General features: G+C 35.2%; 1 long non-coding RNA gene across 1 annotated transcript in view; it reads left to right on the top strand.

Annotated features, from left to right (window-relative positions):
* Positions 1–21,585, top strand: part of LOC133649550 (uncharacterized) — a 45,216-nt gene that overhangs the window by 13,009 nt on the left and 10,622 nt on the right. The window contains exon 3 of the long non-coding RNA XR_009826085.1: positions 17,322–17,439. This is a non-coding gene — a long non-coding RNA (uncharacterized LOC133649550). The remainder of the gene's footprint in view (positions 1–17,321; positions 17,440–21,585) is intronic.

Here is a 21,585-nt window from a genome sequence, read left to right on the forward strand (position 1 = left end):
TGGACATCTGTGTTGGTGAATCTTTTGCAATTTGTTTAATGAACAATGGAGACTGCAAAGAAGAAAGTTGTAGGTGGGACCGGTGTATTAGCGGCTGGCTGTAGCAACACAACAAGGAGGACTTTGTTGGATAGCAGACGCGCTAGCGGCGAACTCACCTTGACTTCCTACGTCTCCGGGCCGCCGACCGCATCGTCGATCGCTGGAACGCAGGTGAGCACGGGTGTTGATGAGCGGAGGAGGGCTGGCTGGCGTAGGTGGAGCGCTAATGTTTTTATCAAAGCTCTGTGAGGTCCCGTTGTTAAGTTAGCGTCGTTAGCAACAGCATTGCTAGGCTTCGACAGGCGTCGAATACACATTAACCGTGTATTTACATGTCCAGTGTTTGGTACGGTGTCTCCTGATAGTAGTATTGTTGATCTTCTGTCCATCCTTCCAGTCAGGGATTTATTTATTTTGTTTCCATCTGCATTTGAGACAGATGCTATCACGTTAGCTCATGCTAAAGAGCTTCGTCGATGTATTGTCGTGGAGGTAAAAGTCACTTTGAATGTCCATTTCGCGTGCTCGACTCTCATTTTCAAGAGGATATAGTATCCGAGGTGGTTTACAAAACAAATCCGTGATCCACAATAGAAAAAGGAGAGAGTGTGCATTCCAATGAGCCAGCTTGTACCTAAGTTACGGTCAGAGCGAAAAAAGATATCTCTTGAACTGCATTCTAGTCCGTCACTCTAACGTTCCTCATCCACAAATTTTTCATCCTCGCTCAAATTAATGGGGTAATCGTCACTTTGTCGGTCCTAATATCTCTCGCTCCATTGTAAACAAAGGAAAATTGTGAGGAATATTACCTCCTGTGACGTCACGCTACTTCCGGTACAGGCAAGGCTTTTTTCTATCAGCGAGCAAAAGTTGCGAACTTTATCGTCGATGTTCTCTACTAAATCCTTTCAGCAAAAATATGGCAATATCGCGAAATGATCAAGTATGACACATAGAATGGATCTGCTATTCCCGTTTAAATAAAAAAAAATTCATTTCCATAGGCCTTTAAGTGCTAACATGGAGACACAAGACACATACAGCAGGTCTTTCCTCGTTAAAAAAAAAAGCAACGTTCTCCAATCTAAACTTCTATAAACACATTCATGTCTTAGCAACTAAGATCGTGGAAGCTGCAAGCCGCGCTCGCCGAGAACGCAATCACGATGATCGATCTTTCCTCCGAGGAAAAGACACGGAGGTGTTTTATGGTGCGTTCAAGTACCGCCGAGCAGAGTAGGACAACCCACGCCGGAAGTAATTGAGTTTATTTATCACGCCCTTTTCATTGAAATCAATGGTAAAGTGCTACAGGAGGAAGCAACGTTGACAGTGCAAGAGTACAAGTATGGCTGATACAACACTAACACTTCAGTGTAACACTGCAGCTATACAATAAAACTCCTTTTTTTCGTGGGACCATGTCAGTCATATATTATTCAACGTTTGAAAACAATGCGGAGTCTCAGCTAAAATATTAACACACAGTAAAGTTAGTCATGGACTGCAGGTCTTTTTGATATGTTCTGCAAGAACTCTAATAAAAGTGGTTTCCAGACATCCTCTAAGACAGTGGTCCCCAACCTTTTTGTAGCTGGGGACCGGTCAACGCTTGAAAATTTGTCCCACGGACCGGGGGGGGGGGGGGGGGGGGGGGGAAGGGGGGGGGGGGTGAATTTATTTATTGATTGATTTTTTTTTTTTCTTCCCCCCCATAAAGAAATACAATCATGTGTGCTTACGGACTGTATCCCTGCAGACTGTATTGATCTATATTTATATATAATGTATATATTGTGTTTTTTATGTTGATTTAATTAAAAAAAAAAATTTTTTTAATTTTTTTTTTAATTAAATTTCTTGCGCAGTGGTCCCCAATCCCCCAACCCAGTGGTCCCCAACCCGGTGGTTGGGGACCACTGTCTTAGAGCAGTGGTCCCCAACCACCGGACCGTGGCCCGGTACCGGTCCGCAGACCGATTGGTACCGGGCCACGCAAGAAATTTAATTTAAAATAAAAAAATTTAAAAAAATAAAAAAAAAAATTTTACCAATTGCCCGGCACCAAAAAAAATGTATTTTTATTTTTTTTATTTTTATTTTTTTAAATTAAATTTCTTGCGTGGCCCAGTACCAATCGGTCCGCGGCCCGGTACCGGTCCGCGGCCCGGTGGTTGGGGACCACTGTCTTAGAGCAGTGGTCCCCAACCACAGGGCCGCGGACCGGTACCGGTGGTTGGGGAACACTGTCTTAAAGCAGAAATTTAATTAAAAAAAAAAAAAAAAAAGTTTTACCAATTGTTCCGCGGCCCGGTACCAAAAAAAAAAAATATTTTTTTTTTTTTTTTTTGGTACCGGGCCGCGGAACAATTGGTACCAGAAAAAAAAAAAAAAGAATGTTTTCATTTTTTTTTTTATTAAATCAACATAGAAAAACACATTTTATACATTATATATCAATATAGATCAATACAGTCTGCAGGGATACAGTCCGTAAGCACACATGATTGTATTTCTTTATGAAAAAAAAAAATTACATTTTTGAGACAAGAGCTATAGTAAGGCATGGTTGGGTATGGTTTAAAGTCATATCCAACAATTGCGACAACGACTTTTTACTGTCGACTGAGTTTCGTTTTTTAATGATTTCTGCTGGTGGTGTGCCTCCGCATTTTTTTCAACGCAAAAAATGTGCCTTGGCTCAAAAAAGGTTGAAAAAGACTGCTCTAAGACAGTGTTTTTCAACCTTTTTTGAGGCAAGGCACATTTTTGTCATAAAAAACACCTGCAGAAAACTTGCAAAAATGTAACTCCACCAAGTCGTCATGTCTTATTTTGAGTGTGTTGGTGTCTTCCTGTGTGTGGTGCTTTAGTTCTTGTCGTGCTTATTTTGGTGGCCCTTCCTGTGTTTTCCTGTAGCGGTTATCATGTCTTCCTTTGAGCGCTATTCCGCGCACCTGCTTTGTGTTAGCAAGCAAGGCTATTTACGTTGTTGCTATCCTTCTTTGTGTGGATATTGTTGATTGTCATGTCACGTACGGGATGTACTTTGTAGACGCCGTAAGTTTTTGCTGTCGTCCAGCATTTTGTCTCTGTTTACTTTGTAGCCAGTTCAGTTTGACTTTTGTTTTGCATAGCCTTTTCCTTTCGTTCATTTTTGGGTTTAAGCATTACATACCCTTTTTACCTGCACCCTGCCTCCCACTGTGGTCTGCATATCGGGATCACAACAAACCATCCTCGTCTCACCCGACACATTCCGACTTTTACAAAGCAATGCTGCCACCTACTGACATGGAGTATTACGTGGTTACTACGGGTGTGGGAAAAAATCGATTCGAATTCGAATCGCGATTCTCACGTTGTGCGATTCAGAATCGATTCTCATTTTTTTAAAAATCGATTTTTTTTTTTTATATATTTTTTTTAAATTTTTTTTTTTTTTTTTTAAATTAATCAATCCAACAAAGCAATACACAGCAATACCATAACAATGCAATCCAATTCCAAAACCAAACCCGACCCAGCAACACTCAGAACTGCAATAAACAGAGCAATTGAGAGGAGACACAAACACCACACAGAACAAACCAAAAGTAGTGAAACAAAAATGAATATTATCAACAACAGTATCAATATTAGTTACAATTTCAACATAGCAGTGATTAAAAATCCCTCATTGACATTATCATTAGACATTTAGTTTGAGATGCGATGCAAGTGTAAGCTATTGTTCATTTTTTGTATTTTAAAAAAAAATTAATGTCTGTAATGATAATATCAATGAGGGATTTTTAATCACTGCTATGTTGAAATTGTTACTAATATTGATACTGTTGTTGATAATATTCATTTATACATTTATTTATTATTATTATTTATTTTTTCATAAAGAAATACAATCATGTGTGCTTACGGACTGTATCCCTGCAGACTGTATTGATCTATATTGATATATAATGTATATATTGTGTTTTTTATGTTGATTTAATAAAAATTAAAAACATTTTTTTTTTTTTTTAATTTCTTGTGCGGCCCAGTACCAATCGGTCCGCGGACCGGTGGTTGGGGACCACTGCAATATATGTATAAAAAATATACATTTAGGCCTCCACTCAGGCTTGATCCTGGGGACCCCAAAGGGTTTAGGTCAGGGGTCGGCAACCCAAAATGTTGAAAGAGCCATATTGGACCAAAAATACAAAAACAAATCTGTCTGGAGCCGCAAAAAATTAAGAGCCATATTACATGTGTCATGAGATATAAATTGAATTAAGAGGACTTAAAGGAAACTAAATGAGCTCAAATATAGCTACAAATGAGGCATAATGATGCAATATGTACATATCGCTAGCCTAAATAGCATGTTAGCATCGATTAGCTTGCAGTCATGCAGTGACCAAATATGTCTGATTAGCACTCCACACAAGTCAATAACATCCACAAAACTCACCTTTGTGCATTCATGCACAACGTTAAAAGTGTGGTGGACAAAATGAGACAGAAAAAGAAGTGGCATAAAACACGTCCTAGGAAGTCGGAGAAAGTTAAACATGTAAACAAACTATACGGTGAGTTCAAGGACCGCCAAAATGAGTAGGACAAAACGGCGCTCGCCAAATACTCGAATCAGTGAAGCATGTTTAATACAAACAGTGTGATTTATAACAATTAGGGAGGTTTGTTTCATGTTTGTCCTCCTACAGAAACCATACTAAAACAAAAAAATGGATTTTTTTTCCCCCTCATCTTTTTCCATTCTTCATACATTTTTGAAAAATCTCCAGAGAGCCACTAGGGCGGCGCTAAAGAGCCGCATGCGGCTCTAGAGCTGCGGGTTGCCGACCCCCGGTTTAGGTAAAAAAAATATTTAAAATGTGTCATTATTTAGTATTATTATTATTATCCAAGGTTTAAATCTCCAGATCAACATTAGGTCTATCCGTCAATATAACGTTTTTTTTTTTTTTAAGATTGACGCTGTATGCTCTTTTTGTCAAAGAAAACCCGTTTTTTTTATGGAAAAAAACACAAAATATGCAATATTTTCCCCCAATAACATTTTAAAGTGGAATATTTGAGATTAGAGATGTCCGATAATATCGGTCTGCCGATATTATCGGCCGATAAATGCGTTAAAATGTAATATCGGAAATGATCGGTATCGGTTTTTTTATTATCAGTATCGTTTTGTTTTTTTTAATTTTATTTTATTTTTTTAAAATTAAATCAACATAAAAAACACAAGATACACTTACAATTAATGCACCAACCCAAAAAAACCTCCCTCCTCATTCACACAAAAGGGTTGTTTCTTTCTGTTATTAATATTCTGCTTCCTACATTATATATCAACATGTATCAATACAGTCTGCAAGGGATACAGTCCGTAAGCACACATGATTGTGCGTGCTGCTGCTCCACTAATAGTACTAACCTTTAACAGTTAATTTTACAAATTTTCATTAATTACTAGTTTCTATGTAACTGTTTTTATATTGTTTTACTTTCTTTTTTATTCAAGAAAATGTTTTTAATTTATTTATCTTATTTTATTTTATAATTTTAAAAAAAAAGGACCTTATCTTCACCATACCTGGTTGTCCAGATTAGGCATAATAATGTGTTAATTCCACGACTGCATATATCGGTTGATATCGGTATCGGTAATTAAAGAGTTCGACAATATCGGAATATCGGATATGGGCAAAAAGCCATTATCGGACATCCCTATTTGAGATTACATAATAATTGGAGCTCATAGCATAACTCATAACAACATTGATTCATTATTATTTTTTGAGCAATGACACTTGAAAAATGTTTTTTAAAAAAAGTCCCACTAATATTATTGGGGATCCAAAAGGGTCCTGCTCAGTAAAGTATTAAAAAACGAATCATACTTTTTTTTTTTTAAACTTTTAACACAATAGTCTCAAGATCAACTTCAGATCCATCCGTCAATTATAACTGTTATGGTTGTTTGTTTTTTGTTTGTTCGTTTTAGGCCCATGTTTAAAAAAACACAGCTTAGTTTTTTATGTGGAAGAAGGACAAGCTTCAGGTGTCACTCCAGATTTGAAAGGACTGTTGGCATGGATATCAGAGCACAGTAAAAGAGGCAAAAAGAGAACATTGGGCAAACATTATTGCCTCAAATAGTCTTGACCCTCGTGTTTTATTCAAAAGCATTGACTGTGTTCTTAATGCCCCTCAGCCTACATGTTTGGAACCCTCCTCTGAATTGTGCAATGCCTTTTTCAAGTATTTTATTGATGAGATTGCCACAACGAGGGCTCTCATCTCTGTTCCGACCTCTGACCCTTCTGTCCCGTTGAACTACTCTGCTGTTTTTAATCAGTTTGAGCAAGTGACTCCGCGGCAGTTACAAGAGTTAACTAATCCTATGAAGCCCTCAGGTTCCCCCCATGATGCTGTCCCTACTACATTTTTTAAAGAAGTGCTTTCTTGCATAGGGCAGCCTGTTCTTAACATTTTAAATAGCAGTCTGTTTTCTGGCGTGGTTCCTACCAGTTTTAAACACGCCGTGGTTCAACCGCTTTTAAAGAAACCTGGGGCCGTACTTATCAAGCTTCTTAGAATGACTCCTAAGAAGTCTGCCAAGAGTTGACTTAAGATTAAGAGTAAATAAATTCTTGGCTGAAAGCTGCACTTAAAAGTTAGTTATCAAGCGTCTTACTCACACTTTCAGCGAAGTGTAGGACTGAATCTTAAGTGTCACACTCAGAGCTGAATTACGACATTACTATGTGCCGTAAACGCAATTTTAGGTGACGTCATTTCTGTGTCCATAGAAATGACCAATCACGGAAGGGAATCCCTTGTCTAAGAACAAAGAAATATCTTGGAAATATTTAAGTGGACAATGGGAGTGTATATTTTGACAATAAACTACAAAATAATACAAAACAAACTAGTCCCCGCCGGCACTCACGCTACCGCTCCCTCTCTTCTCTCGCCCACACACTCACTGACGTCACTCACCTCACGGCCACACACATACGCTACTGTCATAACATTTTCTTTCCAATTCATTAATTAGGCAACTAATTTGAAACTGGCGTGGGTGGCTCTATATATACTAGCCCACTGCAGACACATGCAGAAATCAACAAGGAATCGAAAAGTATTAAATCTGTGACAAAAATAATATCCGCTCTGTCTAAACCAGGGGTCACCAACGCGGTGCCCGTGGGCACCAGGTAGCCCGTAAGGACCAGATGAGTAGCCCGCTGGCCTGTTCTAAAAATAGCTCAAATAGCAGCACTTACCAGTGAGCTGCCTCTATTTTTTAAAATGTATTTATTTACTAGCAAGCTGGTCTCGCTTTGCCCGACATTTTTAATTCTAAGAGAGACAAAACTCAAATAAAATTTGAAAATCCAAGAAAATATTTGAAAGACTTGGTCTTCACTTGTTTAAATAAATTCATTTATTTTTTTACTTTGCTTCTTATAACTTTCAGAAAGACAATTTTAGAGAAAAAATACAACCTTAAAAATGATTTTAGGATTTTTAAACACATATACCTTTTTACCTTTTAAATTCCTTCCTCTTCTTTCCTGACAATTTAAATCAATGTTCAAGTATTTTTTTTTTTTATTGTAAAGAATAATAAATATATTTTAATTAAATTCTTCATTTTAGCTTCTGTTTTTTCGACAAAGAATATTTGTGAAATATTTCTTCAAACTTATTATGATTAAAATTCAAAAAAATTATTCCGGCAAATCTAGAAAATCTGTAGAATCAAATTTAAATCTTATTTCAAAGTCTTTTGAATTTCTTTGAAAAATTTTGTTCTGGAAAATCTAGAAGAAATAATAATTTGTCTTTGTTAGAAATATAGCTTGGTCCAATTTGTTATATATTCTAACAAAGTGCAGATTGGATTTTAACCTATTTAAAACATGTCATCAAAATTCGAAAATTAATCTTAATCAGGAAAAATTACTAATGATGTTCCATAAATTCTTTTTTTAATTTTTTAAAAAAGATTCGAATTAGCTAGTTTTTCTCTTTTTTTTTTCGGTTGAATTTTGAATTTTAAAGAGTCGAAATTGAAGATAAACTATGTTTCAAAATGTAATTGTAATTTTTTTCGTGTTTTCTCCTCTTTTAAACCGTTCAATTAAGTGTACATATCATTAATTATGAATAATAACATAGAGTTAAAGGTAAATTGAGCAAATTGGCTATTTCTGGCAATTTATTGAAGTGTGTATCAAACTGGTAGCCCTTCGCATTAATCACTACCCAAGAAGTAGCTCTTGGTTTCAAAAAGGTTGGTGACCCCTGGTCTAAACGATACCGTTTGATCAGCTGCTCGTCATCAAAAAAAACCAAACATTGTTCCGTTCCCTGAACGTTGGCGCACGTCTCTCTCGCCTCAGTGCCATCCCCTGCTGGCAACTCCTAACCACTTAAGACACCTCTGAAGGTCTCTTAAATATCGTGGAGAGTAGGAGTGATTCTCAGACTTAAGAACGTTGATAAAAAGCTTTTATTCTTAAGTTTGAGAGTAGGACTAAATTTCGCAAATTCTCAGGACTTAAGTGTAAAATGGCACTCTAAGAAGCTTGATAAGTACGGCCCCTGGTCTGGACAGTTCAGTTTTAGCCCATTTTAGACCCATTTCTAAGCTGCCTTTTCTCTCAAAAATCTCGGAGAAGATTGTTTTTACCCAGTTAAACACTTTTTTAGAGGACTCTGATATTTTAGAAGTCTTTCAGTCTGGGTTTAAACCCCTCCATAGTACCGAGTCAGCATTAGTAAGGCTTTTTAATGACATCTTTCGAGCAACAGACTTAGGTGATCATGTGATTTTAGTTTTACTCGATCTAACAGCAGCATTTGATACATAATATTTGTATTAGCCGCCTACAACATCAAGTGGGCATCTGTGGTACTGCCCTGAGATGGCTGAAGTCATATTTGACTAACAGGACCTTCTCTGTAAATGTTGCTGGTTCTGAATCTTCTGTTGCTCCCTTAAAGGCCTACTGAAATGATTTTTTTTTATTTAAACGGGGATAGCAGATCTATTCTGTGTCATACTTGATCATTTCGCGATATTGCCATATTTTTGCTGAAAGGATTTAGTATAGAACAACGACGATAAAGATCGCAACTTTTGGTATCTGATAAAAAAAGGCTTGCCCCTACCGGAAGTAGCGTGACGTAGTCAATTGAACATTTACGCAAAGTTCCCTATTGTTTACAATGATGGCCGCATGAAGTGAGAGAGATTCGGACCGAGAAAGCGACAATTTCCCCATTAATTTGAGCGAGGATGAAAGATTTGTGGATGAGGAAAGTGAGAGTGAAGGACTAGTGGGGAGTGGAAGCTATTCAGATAGGGAAGATGCTGTGAGAGCCGGGGGTGACCTGATATTCAGCTGGGAATGACTACAACAGTAAATAAACACAAGACATATATTTACTCTATTAGCCACAACACAACCAGGCTTATATTTAATATGCCACAAATTAATCCTGCATAAAAACACCTACGTATTTGTTATGCTAGCTCCTAGCTCCTCTGCTAGCTCCTAGCTCCATAGAACGCGCCAATACAATTCAAACACCTGATCAACACACACAATCACTCAGCCCAAAAGACCGTTCACCTAACCCAAGGTTCATAAAGCTTATATATTTAAAAAAAGTTACGTACATACGCAAAAAAAAAGTTGCGCACATACGGTCAAGCGATCAAATGTTTAGAAGCATACTCACGGTAGCACGTCTGCGTCTTTGTCATCCAAATCAAAGTAATCCTGGTAAGAGTCTGTGTTGTCCCAGTTCTCTACAGGCGTCTGTGTATCGAAGTCAAAAGTCCTCCTGGTTAGAGTCTCTGTTATCCGAGTTCTTCCATCTTGACTGCATCTTTCGGGAATGTAAACAAAGACGCGCCGGCTGTGTACTGTTGTTGCTGACTTCGTTCGAAAAATACGTCCGTTTCGCACCGACAACTTCCTTCTTTGCTTGCTCAGCTTCTTTCTCCATAATGCAATGAACATAATTGCAACAGATTCACGAACACAGATGTCCAGAATACTGTGGAATTATGAAATGAAAACAGAGCTTTTTTGTATTGTATTCAATGGGGAAGGCATACCCGTGTTCCCCGGGCTACGTCACGCGCATACGTCATCCTCAGAGGCGTTTCGAACCGGAAGTTTAGCGGCAAATTTAAAATGTCACTTTATAAGTTAACCCGGCCGTATTGGCATGTGTTATAATGTTAAGATTTCATCATTGATATATAAACTATCAGACTGCGTGGTCGCTAGTAGTGGCTTTCAGTAGGCCTTTAAGCCCATGATCACCAACCTGGGTTTTCGTATTGACAGTGATTTTAAATTGGAGCGTCAGATTGGCACAGTGGTGAAAGCCAGCTTTTTTTTTATTTACGTCAGCTGGCTAAGGTTGAAAACCTTCTTTCTAGGCAACAGTTTGAGACAGTAATCCATGCCTTTATTACATCTCGGCTGGATTACTGTAACGCTTTATATTTTGGAATTAGTCAGTCCTCCCTCTCACGTCTGCAGCTGGTCCAAAATGCAGCTGCCCGACTTTTAACAAACACAAGAAAAAGAGAGCACATGACTCCTGTTTTAGCCTCCCTCCACTGTGTCTTTTTGAGTCCATTTTAAAATGATCTTACTTGTTTTTAAATCCTTACATGGTCCTTACAGGGGGGGACAGAGCGTTGTCTGTTGCGGGCCCCAAACTCTGGAATGATCTTCCACTCCATGTGAGACAGGCCCCTTCTTTGGCTATTTTTAAGACCCTTCTTAAAACCCATTTTTATTCACTGGCTTTTAACCCACCATGAGACTTTAAACGGTTTTTCACTTTTTTAACTGCTTTTTATCTAACAAAATTGTTCTTAGGGTAATTTTGTATTTGCTTTTTTAACGTGTATTTTACTTCTGTTTTCAATTTTATTTTTTAGTCTGTCCTTTGCCTTTATTTCTTTGTGGTGTACAGCCCTTTGTTTTTCAACTGTGGTTGTTTTTTAAAGGGCTTCATAAATAAAGTTGGTATGGTATATGGCAAACACAAAATATGCAACATTTTCCCCCAAAAATGTCTCAAAAGTGGAATATTTAATAATAATAATATTTTATATATATATATATATATATATATATATATATATATATATATATATATATATATATATGTATAATATAATAATAATAATATATAATTATTATAATTATATATAATATAATTATAATATAATGTAATATTGTAATATATATTGTATATATTACTATTATATATATATATATATATATATATATATATATATATATATATATATATATATATATATATATATATATATATATATATATATACTATATTATTATTGTATATTGTAATATTGTAATATAATATAATGTAACAATATATATAATATAATAATAATAAATATAATATAATATAATATATAATAATACCTGGGATTTATATAGCACTTTTCTAAGTACCCAAAGTCGCGTTACATGTTAAAAACCCATCATTCATTCACACCTGGTGGTGGTAAGCTACTTTCGTAGCCACAGCTGCCCTGGGGTAGACTGACCCCTTAAATTAAACTCTAAAGTAAAGTGGTATTCAAGTCCAATGACAACATAGCATATTTAATGTGAGGTCAATAATTCATAATGACATTGATTTTGATTCATTATTATTTTTTAAAGAAAGAAACAGCCTGCATGGCAGCTTTGTGTTATTCGAGTAAACATCGAAACATTTTATTGTTACATTTCACCCGTTTGCTCTTTTACACCACTTTTTAGGTTTTTAATTTTTTTTAAATCGTATTTTTAGAATGTGCCACGGGGCCGTTAAAAGATTACCTGCGGGCCGGAAATGGCCCCCGGGCCGCACTTTGGACACCCCTGATGTGCAGCTTAAGTTGTTCAACAGTCCGGGGGTCTCCGTTGTGGTATTTTAGGCTTCATAATGCGCCACACATTTTCAATGGGAGACAGGTCTAGATACAGGCAGGCCGGTCTAGTACCCGCACTCTTGGCATCGTCTTACTGAAATAAGCAGGGGCGTCCATGAAAAAGACATTGCTTGGATGCTCCAAAAACCTGTATGAACCTTTCAGCATTAATGGCGCCTTCACAGATGTGTAAGTTACCCATGTCTTGGGCACTAATACACCCCCATACCATCACACATGCTGGCTAGAACAGTCCGCATGGTTCTTTTCCTCTTTGGTCCGGAGGACACAGTTTCCAAAAACAATTTGACTCGTCAGACCACAGAAGACTTTTCCACTTTGCATCAGTGCATCTTAGATGAGCTCGGGGCCCAGCGAAGCCGGCGGCGTTTCTGGGTGTTGTTGATAAATGGCGTTGACTTTGCATAGTAGAGTTTTAACTTGCACTTACAGATGTCGCGACCAACTGTAGTTGCTGACAGTGGTTTTCTGAAGTGTTCCGGAGCCCATGTGGTGATATCCTTTACACACTGGTGTCGCTTTTTGATGCAGTACCGCCTGATGTCATCGCTTACGTGCAGTGATTTCTCCAGATTCTCCGAACCTTTTGATGATGTTACGGAGCGTAGATGGTGAAATCCCTAAATTCCTTGCAATAGCTTGTTCAGAAATGTTGTTCTTAAACTGTTCAACAATTTGCTCACGCATTTGTTGACAAAGTGGTGACCCTCGCCCCGTCCTTATTTGGGAATGACTGATCATTTCATGGAAGCTTCTTTTTAGGGGGTTAAATAACCAAAAATCACCAAAAATGATTCCCGGGCGCGGCCCAGGCTGCTGCCCACTGCTCCCCTCACCTCCCAGGGGGTGATCAAGGGGATGGGTCAAATGCAGAGGACAAATTTCACCACACCTAGTGTGTGTGTGACAATCATTGCTACTTTAACTTTAACTTAACTTTAATCTCAGTCGCACTTTTGTGGCCATAGAAACTTTTATTTTGAAGGTAGGGATGGGCCATACGGCCATAAATCTATATCGATAACGATATATATCACCTTAGATTATTTGGTAAATATCAATACAATATAACAGCTATTTAGACAAATATGAGGAAAGTGGCCTTTTATTTTGAAGGTAGGGATGGGCGATACGGCCTAACATCTATATCGATATATATAATCGGTAAATATCAATACAATATAACCTATTTAGACAAATATGAGGAAAGTGGACTTTTATTTTGAAGGTAGGGATGGGCCATACGGCCATAAATCTATATCGATAACGATATATATCACCTTAGATTATTTGGTAAATATCAATACAATATAACAGCTATTTAGACAAATATGAGGAAAGTGGCCTTTTATTTTGAAGGTAGGGATGGGCGATACGGCCTAAAATCTATATCGATATATATAATCGGTAAATATCAATACAATATAACAGCTATTTAGACAAATATGAGGAAAGTGGCCTTTTATTTTGAAGGTAGGGATGGGCGATACGGCCTAAAATCTATATCGATATATATAATCGGTAAATATCAATACAATATAACAGCTATTTAGACAAATATGAGGAAAGTGGACTTTTATTTTGAAGGTAGGGATGAGCCATACGGCCATAAATCTATATCGATAACGATATATATCACCTTAGATTATTTGGTAAATATCAATACAATATAACAGCTATTTAGACAAATATGGGGAAAGTGACCTTTTATTTTGAAGGTAGGGATGGGCGATACGGCCTAACATCTATATCGATATATATAATCGGTAAATATCAATACAATATAACCTATTTAGACAAATATGAGGAAAGTGGACTTTTATTTTGAAGGTAGGGATGGGCCATACGGCCATAAATCTATATCGATAACGATATATATCACCTTAGATTATTTGGTAAATATCAATACAATATAACAGCTATTTAGACAAATATGAGGAAAGTGGCCTTTTATTTTGAAGGTAGGGATGGGCGATACGGCCTAAAATCTATATCGATATATATAATCGGTAAATATCAATACAATATAACAGCTATTTAGACAAATATGAGGAAAGTGGCCTTTTATTTTGAAGGTAGGGATGGGCGATACGGCCTAAAATCTATATCGATATATATAATCGGTAAATATCAATACAATATAACAGCTATTTAGACAAATATGAGGAAAGTGGACTTTTATTTTGAAGGTAGGGATGAGCCATACGGCCATAAATCTATATCGATAACGATATATATCACCTTAGATTATTTGGTAAATATCAATACAATATAACAGCTATTTAGACAAATATGGGGAAAGTGGCCTTTTATTTTGAAGGTAGGGATGGGCGATACGGCCTAAAATCTATATCGATATATATAATCGGTAAATATCAATACAATATAACAGCTATTTAGACAAATATGAGGAAAGTGGCCTTTTATTTTGAAGGTAGGGATGGGCGATACGGCCTAAAATCTATATCGATATATATAATCGGTAAATATCAATACAATATAACAGCTATTTAGACAAATATGAGGAAAGTGGACTTTTATTTTCAACGTAGGGATGGGCGATACGGCCTAAAATCTATATCGATATATATAATCGGTAAATATCAATACAATATAACAGCTATTTAGACAAATATGAGGAAAGTGGCCTTTTATTTTGAAGGTAGGGATGGGCGATACGGCCTAAAATCTATATCGATATATATAATCGGTAAATATCAATACAATATAACAGCTATTTAGACAAATATGAGGAAAGTGGACTTTTATTTTGAAGGTAGGGATGGGCCGTACGGCCATAAATCTATATCGATAACGATATATATCACCTTAGATTATTTGGTAAATATCAATACAATATAACAGCTATTTAGACAAATATGAGGAAAGTGGCCTTTTATTTTGAAGGTAGGGATGGGCGATACGGCCTAAAATCTATATCGATATATATAATCGGTAAATATCAATACAATATAACAGCTATTTAGACAAATATGAGGAAAGTGGCCTTTTATTTTGAAGGTAGGGATGGGCGATACGGCCTAAAATTTATATCGATATATACAATCGGTAAATATCAATACAATATAACAGCTATTTAGACAAATATGAGGAAAGTGGACTTTTATTTTGAAGGTAGGGATGGGCCGTACGGCCATAAATCTATATCGATAACGATATATATCACCTTAGATTATTTGGTAAATATCAATACAATATAACAGCTATTTAGACAAATATGAGGAAAGTGGCCTTTTATTTTGAAGGTAGGGATGGGCGATACGGCCTAAAATCTATATCGATATATATAATCGGTAAATATCAATACAATATAACAGCTATTTAGACAAATATGGGGAAAGTGGCCTTTTATTTTGAAGGTAGGGATGGGCGATACGGCCTAAAATCTATATCGATATATATAATTGGTAAATATCAATACAATATAGCAGCTATTTAGACAAATATGAGGAAAGTGGACTTTTATTTTCAAGGTAGGGATGGGCGATACGGCCATAAATCTATATCGATATATATCACCTTAGATTATTTGGTAAATAGCAATACAATATAACAGCTATTTAGACAAATATGAGGAAAGTGGCCTTTTATTTTGAAGGTAGGGATGGGCGATACGGCCTAAAATCTATATCGATATATATAATTGGTAAATATCAATACAATATAACAGCTATTTAGACAAATATGAGGAAAGTGGACTTTTATTTTCAAGGTAGGGATGGGCGATACGGCCTAAAATCTATATCGATAACAATATATATCACCTTAGATTATTTGGTAAATATCAATACAATATAACAACTATTTAGACAAATATGAGGAAAGTGGCCTTTTATTTTGAAGGTAGGGATGGGCGATACGGCCTAAAATCTATATCGATATATATAATCGGTAAATATCAATACAATATAACAGCTATTTAGACAAATATGAGGAAAGTGGACTTTTATTTTGAAGGTAGGGATGGGCGATACGGCCTAAAATCTATATCGATATATATAATCGGTAAATATCAATACAATATAACAGCTATTTAGACAAATATGAGGAAAGTGGCCTTTTATTTTGAAGGTAGGGATGGGCGATACAGCCTAAAATCTATATCGATATATATAATCGGTAAATATCAATACAATATAACAGCTATTTAGACAAATATGAGGAAAGTGGCCTTTTATTTTGAAGGTAGGGATGGGCGATACGGCCTAAAATCTATATCGATATATATAATCGGTAAATATCAATACAATATAACAGCTATTTAGACAAATATGAGGAAAGTGGACTTTTATTTTGAAGGTAGGGATGAGCCATACGGCCATAAATCTATATCGATAACGATATATATCACCTTAGATTATTTGGTAAATATCAATACAATATAACAGCTATTTAGACAAATACGGGGAAAGTGGCCTTTTATTTTGAAGGTAGGGATGGGCGATACGGCCTAAAATCTATATCGATATATATAATCGGTAAATATCAATACAATATAACAGCTATTTAGACAAATATGAGGAAAGTGGCCTTTTATTTTGAAGGTAGGGATGGGCGATACGGCCTAAAATCTATATCGATATATATAATCGGTAAATATCAATACAATATAACAGCTATTTAGACAAATATGAGGAAAGTGGACTTTTATTTTCAACGTAGGGATGGGCGATACGGCCTAAAATCTATATCGATATATATAATCGGTAAATATCAATACAATATAACAGCTATTTAGACAAATATGAGGAAAGTGGACTTTTATTTTCAAGGTAGGGATGGGCGATACGGCCATAAATCTATATCGATAACGATATATATCACCTTAGATTATTTGGTAAATATCAATACAATATAACAGCTATTTAGACAAATATGAGGAAAGTGGCCTTTTATTTTGAAGGCAGGGATGGACTAATATCTACAGTATATCAATACTTTTCACCATATATTATTTGGTAAATATCAGTACAATATATCAGCAAAAAAATAACGTTGGACCGTGAAGTATCTTGTCTTTGCAGTCTATTCAATTGAATATAAGTTGAACAGGATTAGCAAATCATTGCATTCTGGTTTTATTTACCATTTACACAACGTGACGACTTCACCGGTTGTGGGTGACTAAAATACATTTTCATCGAAAGACTATGACTGAAACTAAATGGACACTTTTGAGGGTAAGCTGCTTGTTTATTCATTTGCTTATTTCCATGTTTGTTTATTTCTCTGTTTGTTTGTGCAGGTGAATGAGTCGCTGGAGAAAAGAAAAAAAATCACAACCTTTATCTTGCCTGGCGGCCATGATTTATGCTGCGCTCGTCGGCGGGACGCGAGGGGAATGGCGAGAGGGAAGACCTCAGGTGACGGGCAACACACACACACACACAAACACACACACACACACACACACATAGATGCAAACGTGCCACACTGACGACATGAAACAGTCATTAATATGAAGGTAAGTCCGTATGTGAGATACCCGAGCGTGTATATGTATTTTAGTATTTGCCACTTACCAGGACTGTGCTGCCACTGCTCCTTGTCCATGTTGGTCACTGCAAAAAGAAACATAACACACACGGGGGGAAAAAAATCATCTTTACATTAATGATTATTAGTCTCTTTATTTTAATTCTCTTTTTTTTCTCCATGCTGCTCATTAATTCCCTTTGCAATGCAAATACAATTAAAAAATAAATATAAATAAAATATGATTAATTAAATATCACAAAATGTAAAAAGAATAAAAATCACAATATTTTTATCATATTAATAATATTTCTAATATATATATATATATATATATATATATATATATATATATATATATATATATATATATATATATATATATATATATTTTTTTTTTTAGGGATGTGAATCTTACAACCAGTGTTCAGAAAATTACTTTAAAAAAGTAATCAATTGTAGCTACTTTCTACTTTACCAAAAAAGGAATTCAGTTAATAACAGAATTACTCTTTAATAAATGTAATTAATTACCAGGGAAAGTAATGAATGCATTATTTCAAAAAAAAATATAAAATAAAAAAAACGTCAAATATTTGGCATATGCAGGTGAGAGATGTTTCATGAGAGCAGAGTGTGTGTGCACCTTTTAAAAGTGACGTGTGATGTCAGCAAGAGCGCGCTCGACGCAGCATTTTTAGCTCACGCCGCTCCCAGTCTGTGGAACGCTCTCCCCTGACCACCTGAGGGCACCACAGACTGTGCATGCTTTTAAAAAAAGGCTTAGAAACCCTTCTTTTATTTTTATTTCGTACTAGTTTTAGCTATTTGGCTGTTCTAGTTTTTATTTTTTATTTATTATATATATATATATATATATATATATATATATATATATATATATATATATATATATATATATATATATATATATATATATATATATATATATATATATACTTTTTTTTTTAATACACTGTAGCACTTTGAGGTTGTTTACTCAATGTAAAGTGCTTTTTACAAATAAAATCCATCATTATTATTATTACTTGTGTTTGTTAGCTTAGCAGCGGCAGCTCTGCTGATTCTGTTCTACCTGGACTGTGCTAGCGCTAGTTCATGCGGATTAATGAATGTGCTTCCTTGGCTGTAGTCTCCTTGTCCACAAACACATTGCAGCATTGCAAGCTCGTCACTTCATGGATCTGTTGTTCATTATTCCCTCGTAGTAGCAGTGCGTGTATGTGTGTGTTGTTTGCTGTGTGATGTTGCCGCCTTCTATTTTCACGTGTAGTTCTGCTTGTTGCTTTCACTAGCAAAAAAGGTGACTTCCTGCTTTGCCTCTGTCCTGTTGACATGCAGCCACAGCAAAAGTAGTGTGTCACGTAGCAGCAAACATCTCGTTAACGGCGTCGTACGTGCGTAAAAGTAATTAAATAGATTACTCGTTACTGTAGTAAAAGTAACGGTATTACCGAGGCCGTTACTTTTACATGTAATTATGTAAGGCCCTTTTTCCTAACTTGCAACAATTCAAATTCCGATTCTTAGGGTGGCCGATTCGATTCAGGCTGACTCTCATAATGTATGATTTGGTACGTGGATCATAGCAAAATCTTGTCTGCACAGGTTGCAGGTTAGAAAAGCTCCTCGCGGCTGCTGGCGCACGACTTATGCATGCAGTGAGTTAGCAGGAAAATGGCCTTTTTATCGAATTGATTTATAAAAAAAAAAAAAGAAAAAAGTGAAATCATTTAAAAGATTGTTGAAACTGATCAATTGAGTCAGGGATGGCGGCGTGCGATAACAGGGGGGGGAAGATGCTTTATCAGTATCACGCTTCAAAAAGCTGCGCACTGCAAAACGTGCTCAATATTTTCACATGTTGATAAAAAATAAAAATGAATTATGTTTATATAGCGCTTTTGCTCTAGTGACTCAAAGCGCTTTACATAGTGAAAGCCAATATCTAAGTTCCATTTAAAGCAGTGTGGGTGGCACTGGGAGCAGGTGGGTAAAGTGTCTTGCCCAAGGACACAACGGCAGTGACTAGGATCGAACCTGGAACCCTCAAGTTGCTGGCACGGCCACTCTACAAACCGAGCTATACCGCCCCACAAATAGTTTTTTTCATTGTTGTTTTGTTGGTTAAAATATTTTTTATTTGAATTTATTATTATTATTGAGTTTATTTAATTGTATTTTACTCCTCAGCCTTAAGGTCTATTCAGGTGTACTGGAGAGGAGGCTACGCCGGATAGTCAATCAATCAATCAATCAATCAATCAATGTTTATTTATATAGCCCTAAATCACAAGTGTCTCAAAGGGCTGTCGAACCTCGGATTTAGGAGGAACAGTGTGGTTTTCGTCCTGGTCGTGGAACTGTGGACCAGCTCTATACTCTGGGCAGGGTCCTAGAGGGTGCATGGGAGTTTGCCCAACCAGTCTACATGTGCTTTGTGGACTTGGAGAAGGCATTCCACCGTGTCCCTCGGGAAGTGCTCAGAGAGTATGGGGTATCGGACTGTCCGATTGTGGCGGTCCGCTCCCAGACACATTTTTTTTCACTGAATTTCTATACACTGAACTTTCTTTACACTGAATTTTTACACATTGATTTTTTTTATGGTAAATTTTTTATACACGGAATTTTCATACATTGATTTTTAAACACTGATTTTTTTTTTTACTCTGAATTTGTGTACAATTATTTGTATTTATTTTTTACAAATTTTTTCACACTGAATTTCTCTACACTGATTTTTTACACTTAATTTTTTTACACAGAATTTTTTTACGGTAAATTTTTATACACTGAATTTTCATACATTGATTTTTAAACACTGATTTTTTTTTTACTCTGAATTTATGTACAATTATTTTTATTTCTTTTTTACAATTTTTTTTCACACTGAATTTCTCTTTCCACTGATTTTTTACACTTAATTTTTTGACACAGAATTTTTTTACGGTAAATTTTTATACACTGAATTTTCATACATTGATTTTTAAACACTGATTTTTTTTACACTGAATTTTTATACAATGAAGTTTTACACACTGAACTTTTACACTGAATTTTTTAAACAGTAATTTTTTTTTTTTTCTAAAAAATTTCCACACTGAATTTCTATACACTGAACTCTTTTTACACATTGAATTTTTTTTACGGTAAATTTTTATACACTGAATTTTCATACATTGATTTTTAAACACAGATTTTTTTTTTTACCCTGAATTTATATACAATTGTTTTATTTATTTTTTACACATTTTTTTCACACTGAATTTCTTTTTACACTGATTTTTTACACTTAATTTTTTTAAACAGAATTTTTTTACGGTAAATTTTTATACACTGAATTTTCATACATTGATTTTTAAACACTGATTTTTTTTTTACTCTGAATTTATGTCCAATTATTTTTATTTCTTTTTTACAAATTTTTTTCACACTGAATTTCTCTTTACACTGATTTTTTACACTTAATTTTTTTAAACAGAATTTTTTTACGGTAAATTCTTATACACTGAATTTTCATACATTGATTTTTAAACACTGATTTTTTTTTTTACTCTGAATTTAAGTACAATTATTTTTATTTCTTTTTTACACATTTTTTTCACACTGAATTTCTCTTTACACTGATTTTTTACACTTAATATTTTTACACAGAATTTTTTTATGGTAAATTTTTATACACTGAATTTTCATACATTGATTTTTAAACACTGATTTTTTTTACACTGAATTTTTATACAATGAAGTTTTACACACTGAACTTTTACACTCAATTTTTTAAACAGTAATTTTTTTTTTTCTAAAAAATTTCCACACTGAATTTCTATACACTGAATTTTTAAACATTTAATTTTTTTTACGGTAAATTTTTATACACTGAATTTTCATACATTGATTTTTAAACACTGATTTTTTTTTTACTCTGAATTTATATACAATTGTTTTATTTATTTTTTACACATTTTTTTCACACTGAATTTCTTTTTACACTGATTTTTTTACACAGAATT

Source organism: Entelurus aequoreus, linkage group LG05 (genome assembly GCF_033978785.1).
Source record: "Entelurus aequoreus isolate RoL-2023_Sb linkage group LG05, RoL_Eaeq_v1.1, whole genome shotgun sequence".
Taxonomy (NCBI): domain Eukaryota; kingdom Metazoa; phylum Chordata; class Actinopteri; order Syngnathiformes; family Syngnathidae; genus Entelurus; species Entelurus aequoreus.